We start from the raw sequence: 15,783 nt of genomic DNA, 5'->3' as shown, positions 1-15,783 counted from the left end.
AGCCACTGGACTCAGATGGCTCTGAAGGAGAAAGTGAGACTGGTGACTTTGCACAGTCTTCTCTCACTTAAATCCAATTCACTTGCATATCATGGCATCACCTCCCTGATGTTATGGTCCTCTTTAAGGATGAAGGATAAACAGCGAGGTGAATATGTGTTCCAGTAGTTTCATGAAAGCTTCAATAGACTCGAAGCTGCAGCACAGGCTTTTGCTGTTGTCTCATGAACCAATGTAGTAGAATCATAGAATACTGGAGCTGACTGGAGCTTTAGAGATTTTCTAGTTCAGTTCTCTCATTTTATAGATGAGAAAACTGAAGCTAAAGTTGGGGAACTAATTTCCCTTAGCAGGTTTGTAGCAGAGCCAAGCATAGAACTTGGGGCTCAGACTTATGTCTGAAGGTTTTTCCCATTAATTGACAAGAAAGGTTTATAACTAGTGGCCCCATAGATTGATTATAGGTCAGATGACAAAAGTTCATGACTTTTCCCTCATGCCAACTTTCCCCCTCTTTTTAAAAGTTAATTTTAGTTTTCCTTTTGTGTTTTGTACCATAATCATTTCTTCATTCATCAAATAGTATTGCAGTGATGAAATGACATTTCATTATTTTGCCACAATTTGTTCAGCCATTCTTCAGTTAGTGGACACCCATTTTATTTCCAGTAACTTTTCTTTCTGTCATTGACTTCTTTTTTTTTTTTTTTAAAGCAATAGGGGTTAAGTAACTTGCTCAAGGTTACACAGCCAGTTATTTCTGGGTGTGGTGTTAAGTATCTGAGCCAGGATTTGATCCCAAGGTCATCCCGACACTGGAGCCGATGCTCTTACTCGCTGAGCCACCTGGCCGCCCCTTGTCATTGACTTCTTTGAGATACATACCCTGTAGTTTTCATGCCAACTTTTGGTGTGACCTTAGGAACGAATTGACTGTCCTCTATTTTCTTTGTTTTCAGCATGGTATAATATAGAGTGCACAGGATTTGAACTCAAAAGATTTGGATTTTTAATCTTGGATATGATACTTATTATCTTTGTGATTTGGACAAGATAGTTCATCTCTTTGGGCCTAAGTATTTCATCATCTCTAATGAGAAAGGGTTGAGCCAGATGATATCTCAGTTCTCTTCAAAGTCTAAAAATAAGTATCCTATGATTCTTGCAACTCTTGATCCTATCTGTGTATGAGACATAAAAACATGTAAACACAGGGGGCAGAAAGAGTCATGCTGACACACAAAAGAGTTCATTAGTCTAGGGAATTCCCTCTACCAACAAGATCACAACCTATCTAAGAAGTAGTAGATAAATCCTAGCGACTTATCTAAGGTGCATGGAAGTTAAGTGACTTGCTTAAATTTATATAGCTAGTAAGTGTCAAAAGCTAGATTGGAACTGAGGTTTTTTTTTACTCCAAGTCTAGAACTCTATCCACTAAATCATATGAAAATGTCTAATGCTTTTAAATTCTAAAGAACCATCATTGTAAGGGATAATATATGACACATAATAACTTTGTCATATACACAGATAGTATACTGTATGTATCTAGTACACTGAAAGATACTTATCCTAGCATGATGATGATAACTATCTGGTTAAGGAACAAATAATACTGTTGTTACTTTTCTCCCCCCTTTACACCTAGGAATAATTCTTTTTTTTAGTTTATTTATTTTTAGTTTTCCATGTTCACTTCATAAGTTTTCAATTTTCTCCCTGCCCCCTTCCTCTTCCCTCCCCAAGATGGCATGCAGTCCTATATAGGTTCTACACATACATTCCCAGTAAGCATACTTTAACATTAGTTATATTGTATGGAAGAACCATAATGAATAGGAGGAACCACAAGAAAGAAAAAAATAAAACAACAAAAAAAGAAAATAGTCTGCTTCCCTCTGTATTCAGACTCCATGGTTCTTTCTCTGGATGTGGATGGCATTTTCCATCACGAGTCCTTTGGAATTGTTTTAGGTTCTTGCATTGCTGAGAAGGGCTAAGTCTATCAAAGTCAGTCAGTGCACACTGTGGCTGTTACTGTGTGCAGTGGTCTCCTGGTTTTCTCATTTCACTCAGCATCAGTCCTATGAGTAATGATGATGGTGATGACAAGGATGACGATATTATTTTATTTTATTTAAAATTTTTTTTATCCATTTTGAACTTAAAGGCAAAAAGACAAAAAAAAGAGAATATTTCCACATATACAGCATAACGTAAGAAGAGGATTCAATATAAAATCATTAATTTTCATTTCATGCTATTTGCTGTTTTTGAAAAACAATGTAATAAATACTACATATCATTTTCAAAGCTGCCCTGCTTTTCTGTGCTTCCTTCTCATTTTTCTTTTGTTCTCTGCTGTTCACTCCTTATTTTTTCTCCCTCCCTCCCCACCCAGCCCTAGAGAAGGCTACCATTAGACATATATGTACGTGTATGCATATACATCTATATATGTGTGTGTATATATATATACATATATGCATATATATATATAAGCATACTACCCATACTTCTATTTAACAATTATTTCTCTGGATAGTCTCTTTCTTCATAGGTCCTTTGTAGTTGGTTTGAGTATTTAAAATACTCAAAATGACTTAGTCTTTCAAAGTTGTTCTTAGAACAGTGTTGCTGTTACTATGTACAACATTCTCTTGGTTCTGCTCATTTCGCTCTTCATTATTTCATGCAAATATTTCCATGTTTTTCTGAAATCAATCAGCTTATTTCTTATAGCACAATAGTATTCTGTTGCTATGAGTAATTCTTAAAATCCAGAGAATTTTAGTTCTGGAAGAGACCTTGGAGAAATTGTATGTTCCCAAACTCTTCTTTTTTTCTTTTCTTTTTTTATGATAGCCATTTCTAGATATAGTGTTGTCCCCTCCCCCTTGTGACTGCCCTTCCTCCCCCACCATCCCTTGTAACAAGAAAAAACAATTAAGCAAAACAAACTTACATAGTAACTGTATCTGTCGGTCTGTGCAACCCCTCCAGGCCCAGCTCTCTGAGGTATGTCACATTGTTTGTTCTCTCAATCTCCTTTACTTTCCAGATTTCAAGACTTTAGTAAATAGAAACATAGGGCAAAGTATTGGGTTGGAAACATTTCAGATATGATACTTCATTATTTAGCCCAGCTTGATATAATTACAACAACACTTTTACTAACTAAATACTAACTAAAACCCCACTTGTTTTTACATTTTCTTTCAGTTTTTCCACTCAGTTTGGATGGCTACCTTTTAACTTTGTCAGGCTTCAAATATAACCCTTTCCCATAAAAAAAAAATCTGACCTCTCTGTAGTCAACAGAACTCATATCAGGGAGTTTCTCTGTATTCTACCCAGCTCCTTTTGATGAATCTCTTTTTCTTTGACCTTTCCTGTAGGGGGAAGTACCTTACACCATGGCAAAGGTAAACTAAAAATCTTAGAAGTGAAGTGTTAGATGAATCTGGAATGAGTATGGAGAATACGATTGTGGCCAGAAAGGTAGGGTTATTGAGGATAGAATATTAAATAAGAAAGAACTAAGTCTAGGAATTTGGAATTATCAAGTGTGCTGCATACTTGAGTGACCTGGCTATGCAAAACTCCTTTAGTCAAGGATTTTGAGAGGCAATGGAGTATAGTAGAAAGAGTATTTTATATTTTACTTTCTAAGAAGCCATCTTTAAACACTAATAGAGTTCCTTTGAATAATATGCTACCTAAAATTGAAGAATATTGTGTGATTTTTAGAACCACAAAATGTTAAATCTAGAAGGGACTTTAAATATCATGACCCTACTACCTGGTAGTGTGACTTGCCCCATTTTCTGTCTTTGATGCTTCCCTAAGTAGGGTCACCCAAAATCCATCCAGCTTACTTGACTACTTACTCATTTGGCTTGGATGAGATGGGAGGCATCTTGCTATCTGCCCTACTTTATGTCTTGACACTTTCCTCTGACTTACTGATGTAGCCTAAGGATCTTTGGAACTTGCTCTTGGTCCTTTTGCTATACCCTTAGGACTTTCCATCCACTGTCAGCTTAACTTTCTTTTCTGTATTGTTTCCCACAATTCCCACAAGAATGTTAGCTCCATGAAAGGAAGGACTGTCTCCATTTTTCTATTTGTATCCCCAGTATTATGTACAATACTTGGTACATAGTATTTAATAAATGATCCATTCATTCATTCATTCACCATCTGTTCTAATCTGTTCATTTAATAGAGGCCCATGAAGTTGAATTAACTTGCTGCAGGTCACACATCTAAGGTTGTGGTAGACTTAGAATCAGAACCCAGGTTTCCTTAGTCCAGTCCAAAGAATGGATATTATTTTTATAATATACTGATAGATGATACACACGTAGGATTATAAATTTAGAGAGAAAAGGGATTGAAGGATGGTGGTAGTAATGGTTATCTAGCCTAACATTCTCATTTGAAAGGTGAGGAACCTGAGGTCCAAAGAGGTTGTGACTTGCTCTTTCCAAAGTTATAACGTTACAAAAAAAACCTTTCTGAAAAGTGAAATCTGTATGTTGCAAATGAATTGTACTAGGCCTAACTTTAATCTAGGTGCTAGTCAACTAAACAAATATTTATTAAATGCTGACTGAAGTGATTTGTGAAGTACTTGGGACAAGTAATATTTTGATTGAGTTTCATTTTGTAATAGCAATGGTCATTCACGAATGTTAATTAACCAGTTAACCAGACTGACTTAGAACATCTGACCATGACCAGTTGAAACCAGATTGAACTCTTTTTCCAACTTTTAGTTAGTTCTTCATCAGATGGGTGCTAGCTTTTGTTCCAAACACATGTGTTTACTTGATCTCATGCTTTTAATTCTGTGATTTTTCAGAAAAGATATTACTTCAAGGAAATAAGAAAAAATTATAACTCTTAGAGCATAATTAGGTGAATATTAGAGATATTGCCGAGGCTATAGGTTTGGGGAAGTCAGGCACTTCAAGAATTATTTAAGCCCATAATAAAACAGGCTAAATTCTGCTTAAGCATAAAGGAAAATGAAAATCAGTATCAAAAATGGACAAAATACTACTGCAAAAAAGCCTAATTTAGCTTTAGAAAACAAGCAAGAACTTTAGAGAGACTTGGCAGCTGGAGAGCTTATTATTGATTCCTCTACTGTGTGATTAGAAGCTTCTTGAAGTTGGAAGAACAGTGAAAAGACCAGTAAAATAAAACAAAACAAAAAAACACACAAAACAGCTGACAACCTGTTATGAAGAAAGAATCCTTCTCATGGGCAAGACAATACAAAGACTGGAATACTAAAGACTGGAAAAGGGTAATTTTTACTTTAATGAAACTCACTTTTTCATTCAAGGCTCTATGAAAACCTTTGTGAGGAATTCAGGGGAGTCTGTAAGACTTGAACATCTTTATTAGACCATAAAACATCTACTCCTAAAAATGTGTTTATTTTTCTCCTTTTAGTAGGCTTGGAAGTCTTATCCTTAATGAGGAAATAATGAAGTCTGATAAATATGCTTATGTACTGAGAAACAGACTTGTTTAAATGGATGTTGAAATGGTGACATAGGCTTACACTATAATAATAATAATAATAATAATAATGATAATAAGTAACATTTATAGCACTTACTATGTAAGGCACTATGCCAAATGCCATGAAAGTTCAGGAAATATATCCAAGAAATGGAGATAAACATGCTTCAGTGGCCTGGGAACTCATATTATTTAAATCCTATTGAAATCAAGACTAGACCTAGAAAAATCAGCTGTTAAAATTATGCTTAATATCCAGGGTGATAAAAGTGTAGTTTAATTATGATGAATTAAAAAGTATGTGTCAAAGTCTTATGAACACAGTCATAAATCATGTAAAACAAATAATGATAGCAAAATAGCATCACCTTATGAACTTTTTAAAAAGTCATAATAAATTATAAAGTGTATTTTATGTCAGTACATTTAATTACTTTAATTTGTCCTAGTTAATTTGTGCATTATTGTTTGTGCAGAGTGTCACGCTAGGTGCTATTTTCCATTTCACTGACAGTTAGCATTTTGAACTGGAACATACATTTAAGAAGTAGGTGCAGAATCTAGCAAAACATTTGGATTTGAAGTGAGAGGATCTGGGTTCAGATCTTTGTTCTGTGCAGCTTTGGGCTAACTCCTTCACTTTTTGGGGCTTTAGTTTCTTCATCTGTAAGATGGGAGGGGTAGGGCAGAGATGAGGTTGGACTAAATGATATCCACAATCCCTTTCACAGACTGAAGATCCTTGATCCTAAGTCCTCAGTTTAAGTAGACCACAACATTGTCTTCTGTTTCTTTTATCATTTCCATGAGTTGGAAAAGGAATATTAGTTTTCACAAACTGAGCTGGCAGATTTCACGGATGACTCCTTCCTTGTGAGAATAGTCCATTCCTAGAGCCAGACAGCTGCCTGCTGAGTGAATTCTTCTGGGGGGAAAATGGGACAAATGACAAAGCAAAAATCTACAAAAATGTTTGAGACATAAATGCACTGAAATGCTTTGCTTGAGAAGGAAACTGTGATGTCCTGTTGCTTTTTGGCATAGCATTTCTTCAGCTAATCACAAAAACTGGTCCTTTATATTGGTGGTACAACAGTGTCGATTTCTAAAAGCTGTTTGTTTGAGAGACCCCTTGGTGAAATACCCTGTTTTGATGATAATTTTTTTTTGGCTCAAAAATCTTGTTTTTGGACTTACTTTTGCTTCTAAAGTAGCACTAGCAGTATTTTTCTGTTGACTTTTTATGGTCCATGTCTCAAAGGAACTTCCTGGTCTTGAAGCCAGACAACCTGGATTTTAACCCTATTTCTTACACTTGCTAGCATTGGGATACTGATAAGTTGCTTCATTTTTCTGAACTTCAGCTTCTTCATCTACAAAAATGGGAAAATGAAAAATGATATTTGTCCTCACAGCATTGTTGTGAGGAAAGTGCTGTGCAGACCTTAAAGCAAGCACTGATCCGATTATACATCCTCTGATTCAATCAGGTTTGGTCTCATCTTCCCCCAAACATATCACAATCATTCTTACTTCCATGTTTTTTGCTTATGCTTGTGCAAACCGATTAGAATATAGGCTCCTGAGGTCGAGAGCTATCTTTGCTTTTGTATCTATATCCTCAGGGGTTAGTTAGCTCAGTGTTCAGCATGGCTTCATAAATTCCCCTTTTTTTTCATCCATCCATCCATCCATCCATCCAAGCATCCATCCATCCATCCATAACTAGGTAAGACATCTTTACACCTGGACAAAGCTGGGCTTTTCATTTATACTACATATCTATAACTTGTCTGTGATATACCTTGGACCCTGAAAATCCTTACACTATAGTAAAATGGTTCTTGTATTTAAAAGACCTGTCCTATGTGTGAAGTAGCTGATGTTTTACTCTTAATCTGAGGCAAGGGAAAAATAAAGGGCAAGAGATAGATAGCCCAGTGAGGAAGCTCTCCCTTAGCCTTTTGTGGAGGCAGTAGAAGAAGGGACTTGTAATAAAAATAGGTAGTTTGTAATTAGGATGTAATGAATGTCAAGGTCAGGGAACAGTTAAGTTGGCCAGTTTTTGAAGAAGAGGAAAGAGAAATAAGTCTGGAAAGATAGACTGGAGCCAGACTGTGAAGGGCTTAAAATATGGAGTTAAGGAGTTTGTTTTTTATCTCAGAGGCAATAGAGAACTATTCAAGATTCTTAACATGAGGCATGACATTCTCAGAACTCTTAATAATTGAATGGCAATAAACAATAGGGTATAAACCAGGGTAACCTCGTCTTTAGCATCATCACAGGTTATCTTTGCAAAGAAAGCTGGACATGAATACAGGAAACTCATTACTAGCCAGGAGGCAGCTCCCAATGATTACGCTTCTGCAATTGAACAAAGGAAGTTTATTTAAGGCAATAGTGAGGGTCACTCAGCTGCTCCTAATTGTTGAAACTGATCCCTCTGGTTGTACAAGGCAAAACACTGGAAGACATTGCTCTGGTTATTATAAATGGTGATTTGGGTGTAGGCCTGAAACAGCCTTGCAACTAGAGGTGACTAATCTAGTCCCTCCCCCTATTTCTTTTTTTTCCTGCCCACACTTGTGCCTTTGTGAGCTAAGTGAGATCCCTGTGCTCTTGGTCCACAGTCTGGTTCCAAACTACTTTCCTAACCATGTTTCATGTTAATGTCATTCATGTACTCTATATTTCATTCAAACTGAACTGCCAGCTCTTTCTTGGTCTTGTCCTGCATTTAACTCCAAACTGCTCTCTGCCACCAGAATCCATAAAAAGCAACAAACTACACTCATGATGCTATATTGACTACAAGTCATAGAACCCCCTTCATCTCTAAAGACTCAACTTTGCAGGTGTCCCAAAGGCACCTGTGGGGTATAAGTAGACTGTAGCAAATTACTAATGATGACATGCATAATCTATAGCACATCATTACAAACATTTGTAACTAGAAAAGGATTAGGGTTAGTCATGTAGCAAGAATGAGTGAGATAACATCAGCAGTCTGAATGGGGCATCGGCAAATCAAATGAGATGATATGTGTGAAGTGTTTTGCAAATCTTAAAGTGTTGTATAACTAATAGCAGTTATCAACTATTATCAAATATTTAAAAACCTAGATGAAGGCCTTTAGCATGTTGGGTACATCCTATGTGGAAGATTTATGGAAGGACTTGGAATAGCTTGCACAGGATATGAAAGCATCAATAAATCATAATCTGTATGACTGGAGACAGTACCCATAGTGATGAAATCATGAATTTACTCAAGTATCAGAGTTTGTTGGGGATAGCTAGGTGACACAGTGGATGGAGAACTAGAACAGGAGGCAGGAAGACTCTGATTCAGCATGGCCTCAGACACTAACTCTGACTCTGGACAACCTTGTCTGATAAAAGTTTAACAGCAAAGATCTCAAATGGTTTCACATGATAAATAATAACAATAATATTAATGATAACAATAATAGCTAATATTTATATATTGCTTATTATGTTCCCCACATTATATCATTTGATGGCAAAGTTTTGGTTTTTTTTTTAATATGTTCTCAAAATGGCTTGATAGATTATGTGACTTCGGGTTAGGAAGACCTGAATTCTAATCCTGACTCAGACAGTTACTAGCTCGACACTTATTAGCTATTTTAATTACTTAAACTCTCTGTACCTCAGTTTCTCCATCTTTAAAATGGGGGTAATAATAATAGCTGCCTTACAGGGTTCTTGTGAGGAACAAATGAGTTAACATAAAGCATTTTGCAAACCTAAAAGTGCCACATAAATGATAGCTGCTATTGTTATTATTTATAATATATAATTTAATTTAATATAATTTATATTCTTGCCTTTTCATGCCCAGAAATAGAAGAAACTACTGACTTATTTACTTTATTAACTCTGAACACCAACAAGTATCAACAAGTTAGTTGCTCTTCTAATAGAATTCTTTGCTCTGTTGAGGACAAAATACTTTCAATTGATTTTTTTTTAAACCCCACCTCCCCCAAGCCTTTGTTTATAACTATAGTTGCCATTTCAAAGCAGAAAATAAAGCAAAGATATTGTCCAATGAGACATTTTTTTCCATTTCTTCCCAAAATGTACAGGAGAGGAAGAATATAGATAAGATAGAGCCCAGCAATAAGACATTAAAAACTAAAATTCTTTTTTTTCTTCCAATTCATTTATTTTTAGTTTTCAACATTCATTTCCACAAGATTTTGAGTTACAGATTTTTCTCCCCGTCTTTCCCCTACCCCACACCAAAATAACGAGCCTACTGAATGCCCCTTCCCTCATCTGTTCTCTTTTATATCTTCCCCTCCCCTAACTTTCTAGTAGGGCAAGATGGATTTCTATACCCCAGTGCCTGTATATCTTATTTCCCAGTTGCATGTAAAAAACCTTTTTTTTTTAACATTTGTTTTTGAAACTTTGAGTTCCAAAATCTTTCCCTTCTTCTCTCCTCATTCACACCCACTGGGAAGACAAGCAAATTCAACATAGGTTGTACATGTGTAGTTATGCAAAACATTTCCATAGTAGTTATATTGTGGAAGACAAACTATATTTCCCTCCATCCTATCCTGCCCCCCACTTATTCTGTTTTCTACTTTGACCCCATCTCTTTTCAAAAATGTTTGCTTCTAACTACCCTCTCCCCCAATCTGCCCTCCCTTCTATCATCCCCGCTTTTATCCTCTTCCTCCCTGCTTTACTGTAGGGTAAGATGCCCAACTGAATGTATATGTTATTCCCTTCTTAAGCCAAATTCAATGAGAGCAAGTTGACCCCTTCCCTTTCACCTTCTTGCTCTTTCCCTCCATTGTAACAGTGTTCTGTTATATGCTTCTTTTATATGAGATAATTTACCCTATTCTGTCTCTCCCTTTCTCCTTCTCCCAATATATTCCTTTCACCTCTTAATTTTATTTTTTAGATATCATCACTTTTTATTCAACTCACCCTGTGCCCTCTTGTCTATGTACATATGTATACACAAATGCCACACCCATATATATTTATATACACATACACCCTCCTATACATACACATATATGTATATATACATATATATTCATATATATTTCCTTCAACTATCCTCATATTGAGAAAAGTCTCATGAGTTACAATTATTGTTTTTCCATGTAGGAAAGTAAACAATTCAACTTTAATAAGTTCCTTATGATTTCTTTTTCCTGTTTACCTTCTCATGCTTCTCTTGCTTCTTCTATTTGAAAGTCACATTTTCTGTTCAGCTCTGTTTTTTTTTTTCATCAAGAATTCTTGAAAATCCTTTATTTCATTGAAAGACCATATTTTCCCCTGAAGCATGATACTCAGTTTTGCTGGGTAGGTGATTCTTGATTTTAATCCTAGCTCCTTTGACATCTGGAATATCATATTCCAAGCCTTTCAATCCCTTAATGTAGAAGCTGCTAGGTCTTATGTTATCCTGAGTGTGTTTCCACAATATTCAAATTATTTCTTCCTGACTACTTGTAATATTTTCTCCTTTACCTGGGAACCCTGGATTTTGGCTATAATATTCCTAGGAGTTTTCTTTTTGGGATATTTTTCAAGAGGCAATTGGTGAATTCTTTCCATTTGTATTTTGCCCTCTGGTTCTAGAATATCAGGGCAATTTTGCTTGAGAATTTCTTGAAAGCTAGGCTCTTTTTTTTGATCATGGCTTTTAGGTAATCCAAAAATTTTTAAATTATCTCTCCTGGCTCTATTTTCCAGATCAGTGGTTTTTCCAATGAGATATTTTACAGTCTTCTCTTTTTTCATTTGTTTGGATCTGTTTAATAGTATCTTGATTTCTCATAAAGTCATTAGCTCCAATTGTGCCAATCTAATTTTGAAGGAATTATTTTCTTCAGTGAGTTTTTGAAATTCCTTTTCCATCTGGCCAATTCGGATTTTTAAGGCATTTTTCTACTCATTGGCTTTTTGGGACTCTTTTTGCCATTTGAGTTAGTCTAATTTTTAAGGTGTTATTTTCTTCAGTATTTTTTGGGGGGGTCTCCTTTAGCAGGCTGTTGACTGGCTTTTCATGATTTTCTTGCATCATACTCATTTCTCTTCCCAATTTTTCCTCCACTTCTCTTACTTGATTTTCAAAATCCTTCTTGAGTTCCTCTGTGGCCTGTAACCAGTTTATATTTTTCTTGAAGGCTTTTGATGCAGGAGTTCTGATTTTGTTGTCCTCCTCCAGTTCCATGCTTTGATCCTTTTTGTCCCCCAGAAAGGATTCTATGGTATGATTGTGCTTCCTCTGCTTGTTCAAGCTCTTTGCCATGGTAGAACTCTGCTGCCAGATTGCAGAGAGCTATGTCCCAAATGGCTGGGGTTTTTGCAGCTGCTGGAGCTCTTAGTTGGGCGCCCTCTCTGAAGCCCCCACAAGCTCTGGCACACTGGCCACACACCCCAGGATCACCACCCAAGACTGTGATCCAAATCCAAGCAGGTCAAAGCAAGAGTGATTGTTCTCTGAATGGTTGCCTGGTACCCCTACAATCTGCAGGCCAGGAGCTCTGGAAGCACCACATGCAGCAGGTGCAGCACCATGCCTCTGCTACTTCTTGCCCTGGGGGCATGGGCCAGACTATGCTTTTTTTCACCCTGTCCAACAGTGTTCCCCACTGACCTTTTATTTTCTCTTTGGCATTTATGGGTTGAGAAGTCTGGAAAGCACCACAGCTGCTGGTGATTCACTCTCCTGAAGTCTGCTCCGGCTGGCCTGTTGGTCAAGTCTGCCCTGGGGCTGGAACCATGGCTCACACAGGACTGCACTCAGCTCCCAGTGTGCTGCGATAGACCTTTCCTGTTGGCCTGCTAGTCTGCCTTTAGTGGGAGATTTGTTTTAACACTTTGTGGGTTCTACAGCTTTAAAATTTGTTTAGAGCCATTTTTTTTAACAAGTATTGGAGGTAGTTGGAGCCAGAGCCCATGCCAAATTTGTGCTTTTACTCCACCATCTTGGCTCTGTACCCCCTAAAATTCTTTACTTTGGTGAGTACCTGTTTATATTTTTCTCACATTGGTAGGCAGAAAGGAGATTGCAGTTGGTCCCATGCCCTCTTAAAACATCATGCATAGCGAGAATTGCACTTGCCATGTGATTGTTCTTAGCATTTTGTTTTAATTCCCTCCCAGCATCCTCATCTGTTAGTGCATTCTCATTCAAAGTCACCTTGTGTCTGCATTTTTATGTGGCCTGTGTATGCCTGCATAAATATGCCTATTATGTCTCCTCTTCCTCCCCTTCGGAAGGTAAATTCTTTGAAGGCAGAGATGGCTTTCTTTCTGTTACTGAACCTGCAATTGCATTGGCTCAGGAACTCGAGGGAGAGGAAATTCTCTCTTATCATGCCAGGCCCTACAGTTCTCCATCACTTAGTCTTAGGAAGCTGCCTTAAGTTGCTCCATTAAGAGACATGTGACAGAGTCACAGTCAGTACGAGTTAGAGGGACATGAACTAAAGTTCTCTTGGCTTTGAGACTGACTTTCTATCCATTGTACTGAGCCAGCTTTCCAAAGACATGTTTAGATGCCACAGTGTAGGGGTAACACTACAATTATATGTGTAATAAAGAGCCTATGTCCCTTCTCATCCTTATTAAGGGAATTGCTGATCTTCTCTCCTTTCGTACCTTACTTAACTGTGCTTGGTATATAGTAAGTGTTTCCTAAATGCTAGAAATTCCTCTTTCAGGGCTGCATCCTGGGTAATGTGGTTGAAGCAAGTAAGGAAGCATTACAATGGCCAGTTGGAAATCTCCTTTTAATAGTTACCTGGGAACTCTAATTCAGGGACTGATGACATGGCAATAACAGGGATAATCAGGATGGATCCCAATCCACTCTGTGGGATCCATAACATCCATAAGTACTGGAAGGATGCTGCTGGACAGGATGAGATACTAAGGAGACTGAACCACTAGTAAGGAGAGGAGGGTATGATGGGCATGGAGCAGGTTGGGTGGAGAAAATCAAGCCTAACTAATCCAGATCAGGGTAGCTACTAGTACAGTAGTTTATGCAACATGTGTGACCAACTGTGAGTTTTATATTCCACAGATACATTGCCCAGCCTTCTCTTGTGGGTGTGTGGATTTACATTTGTGCACATTGTTAACAGGACAATTAACCTTCTCATTCTGTGGGCCCTTCCTCATGGAACATAGTGTTCTCTTACCTTGCCTACAAGCCCCACCTTGAAAAGAACACCATTCCTATATAACACTCTGAGAAAATGGTGCTCTCTAATTATATGAAGGAGATTAAAAAGAGTCATGTATTTTTATATGCATATTTTCATCACCTCTCTATCCACTCCTCTTTTCTCACATATCTCACTGACCTAACTAATCTCACTAAAAGACTTACACATTGAACTGTTTTTGTAAAGTTAAATCATTTGGACCCATGATTTTATCAGTGTTAGGAAACTCCTGGTGAAGAAATAGGTTCTACCAGTGCTGATCAGCCACTGCCTTCCTGGCATTGAGAGGTTAAATGACTTTCCCAGGGTACACTGCCTACATGTGTCACAGTTGGGACTCTATACCAAGTCTTCCTTCTACCTGATACATCATAGAATAGTTAAGAAAACGACCTATAGATTACTGCATATTTGTTCTATGGTCAAAGACTATAGAAATGAACTTAAAAAAAAAGTCAGGATCAAAATCACCATAGTCTCAAAAGTGAGAAATGACATATTCCAAATAGGATACTCTTGAAATTTTAGGATAAACGTTTTTTTTTTTTAATCACTACTGACCATTATTTTTACTTTTATAAGGAAAGCCTTTAAAAGTAAGATAGGAGCATTCGATATGCTCCATTGATTGAACAGGGTTGTACCTTTGGGAAAATATACTGAAAAACCCTATTGGCAGCCTGCTGACCAAGCATTAGTATGGCCATGAGATGGAACAAGTTAATTTCCAATTACTTACTTACTTGCTTACTGTGGTACCAATAGGTACATATTGAAACCAGAATTAGACCCAAGTGTATATTTAAGAACATTATGACTTGATTACTGGAAAAGTAACTTGAAGATCAGATAGGTCTTTTCTGATCTCCTTGGAAGGGGGAGTACCCCACCGGACTGACCAGAGGTCTTTCTATTGAATACATTGGATGTAGGAGAAGGAAATAGAAAATATGCTTACCCTTACCAACTACCTCCTTACCCTCAAACTGCCCCCCACCAACTTACAAGGGAAAAGCTAGAAAAATCAGGGAATACCTCCCCATGCTTCCCCAGTAAAGAAGGGGAAATTAACCCCAATAGAAATTCAACCAAACCGATAGCCTCTAACAGTTTGAGTGTGTAACATTTTAGTCTTATAGTTAAATACCTTTATTCTTCCTCTTCCCTTGTGATAACATCAAAGAACTAGGAAAATCAATCATTTTTAGGCTTGAAAAGCGTCTGAGAACTAATGTGGTAGGCTAGAAGTTGTTGGGAGTAGGGAAGGGCGGAGCCAAGATGGTGGTGTAAACACAGGAACTTGCTTAAGCTCCTGCACCAACCACCTCCAATATCTGTAAAATATGACTAAACAAATTTTAGAGCTACAGAATCCACAAAGTGACAGAGAAACAGACCTCCCTCTGAAGGCAGCTTGTCAGGCTGACAGGAAGGGTCTATTGCACTGGACTGTGAGCCAAGCGCAGTCCTGCGTGAGCCACAGGCCCAGACTGGGGTGGCCCAACCAGTGGCACAGACTGGCTGGAGCAGACTTCAGGAGAGTGAATCCCCAGCAACTATTGGAGTAGGGAAGGTAACATAAAACTGAAGAATAGATACTAATCCTTTTTTTCCCTCCTGAGGCTGCAAGCTTTCATACACCTGGTATTTCCTTTTTGATCTTTCTTTCTTTCTTTTTCTCTCCTTCCTCTGAAAAAAATAAAAAGGAATTGGGAAAAACCAGTTGAATAGTAATACATTTATGAACCATCTTGAAACCTTATTTTTCATTCAATTTCCTGTCCTTTCTTCAAACCTGAATTTTACCAGTGTAACTCCATTGTTGGAAATAGGTAGATCCCTCTCCTTTCCCACTCCCTTTAGGTAATAATCTTCTGAAGAAGTGGTGGCCATATTGATCAGACTCATTTGGTGACAGGATACCTTTCTGATATTGTTTAATTTTCAGAGAACAACCAGGAGACAAAGCAATGGTAATCTGAACCATGACTGTCTTTAGATT

At 37.4% G+C, this 15,783-nt stretch overlaps 1 protein-coding gene and 1 non-coding gene across 4 annotated transcripts in view; one reads left to right on the top strand and one right to left on the bottom strand.

The window, feature by feature from the left end:
• MTHFS (methenyltetrahydrofolate synthetase) overlaps nt 1–15,783 on the top strand; it is a 253,028-nt gene that overhangs the window by 84,480 nt on the left and 152,765 nt on the right. The gene's annotated exons all lie outside the window — the stretch shown is intronic.
• On the bottom strand, nt 13,093–13,214 carry LOC138169697 (U6atac minor spliceosomal RNA). The gene has a single exon (XR_011170446.1). It is a non-coding gene; the product is annotated as a U6atac minor spliceosomal RNA (small nuclear RNA).

The sequence above is a fragment of the Petaurus breviceps genome, unplaced genomic scaffold, assembly GCF_028583685.1.
Source record: "Petaurus breviceps papuanus isolate PSGF00001 unplaced genomic scaffold, PetGlider_PUasm1.0 37, whole genome shotgun sequence".
Lineage (NCBI taxonomy): Eukaryota > Metazoa > Chordata > Mammalia > Diprotodontia > Petauridae > Petaurus > Petaurus breviceps.
Note: the sequence above shows the minus strand (reverse complement) of the source record. Positions and strands in the feature narration are given on the sequence as shown.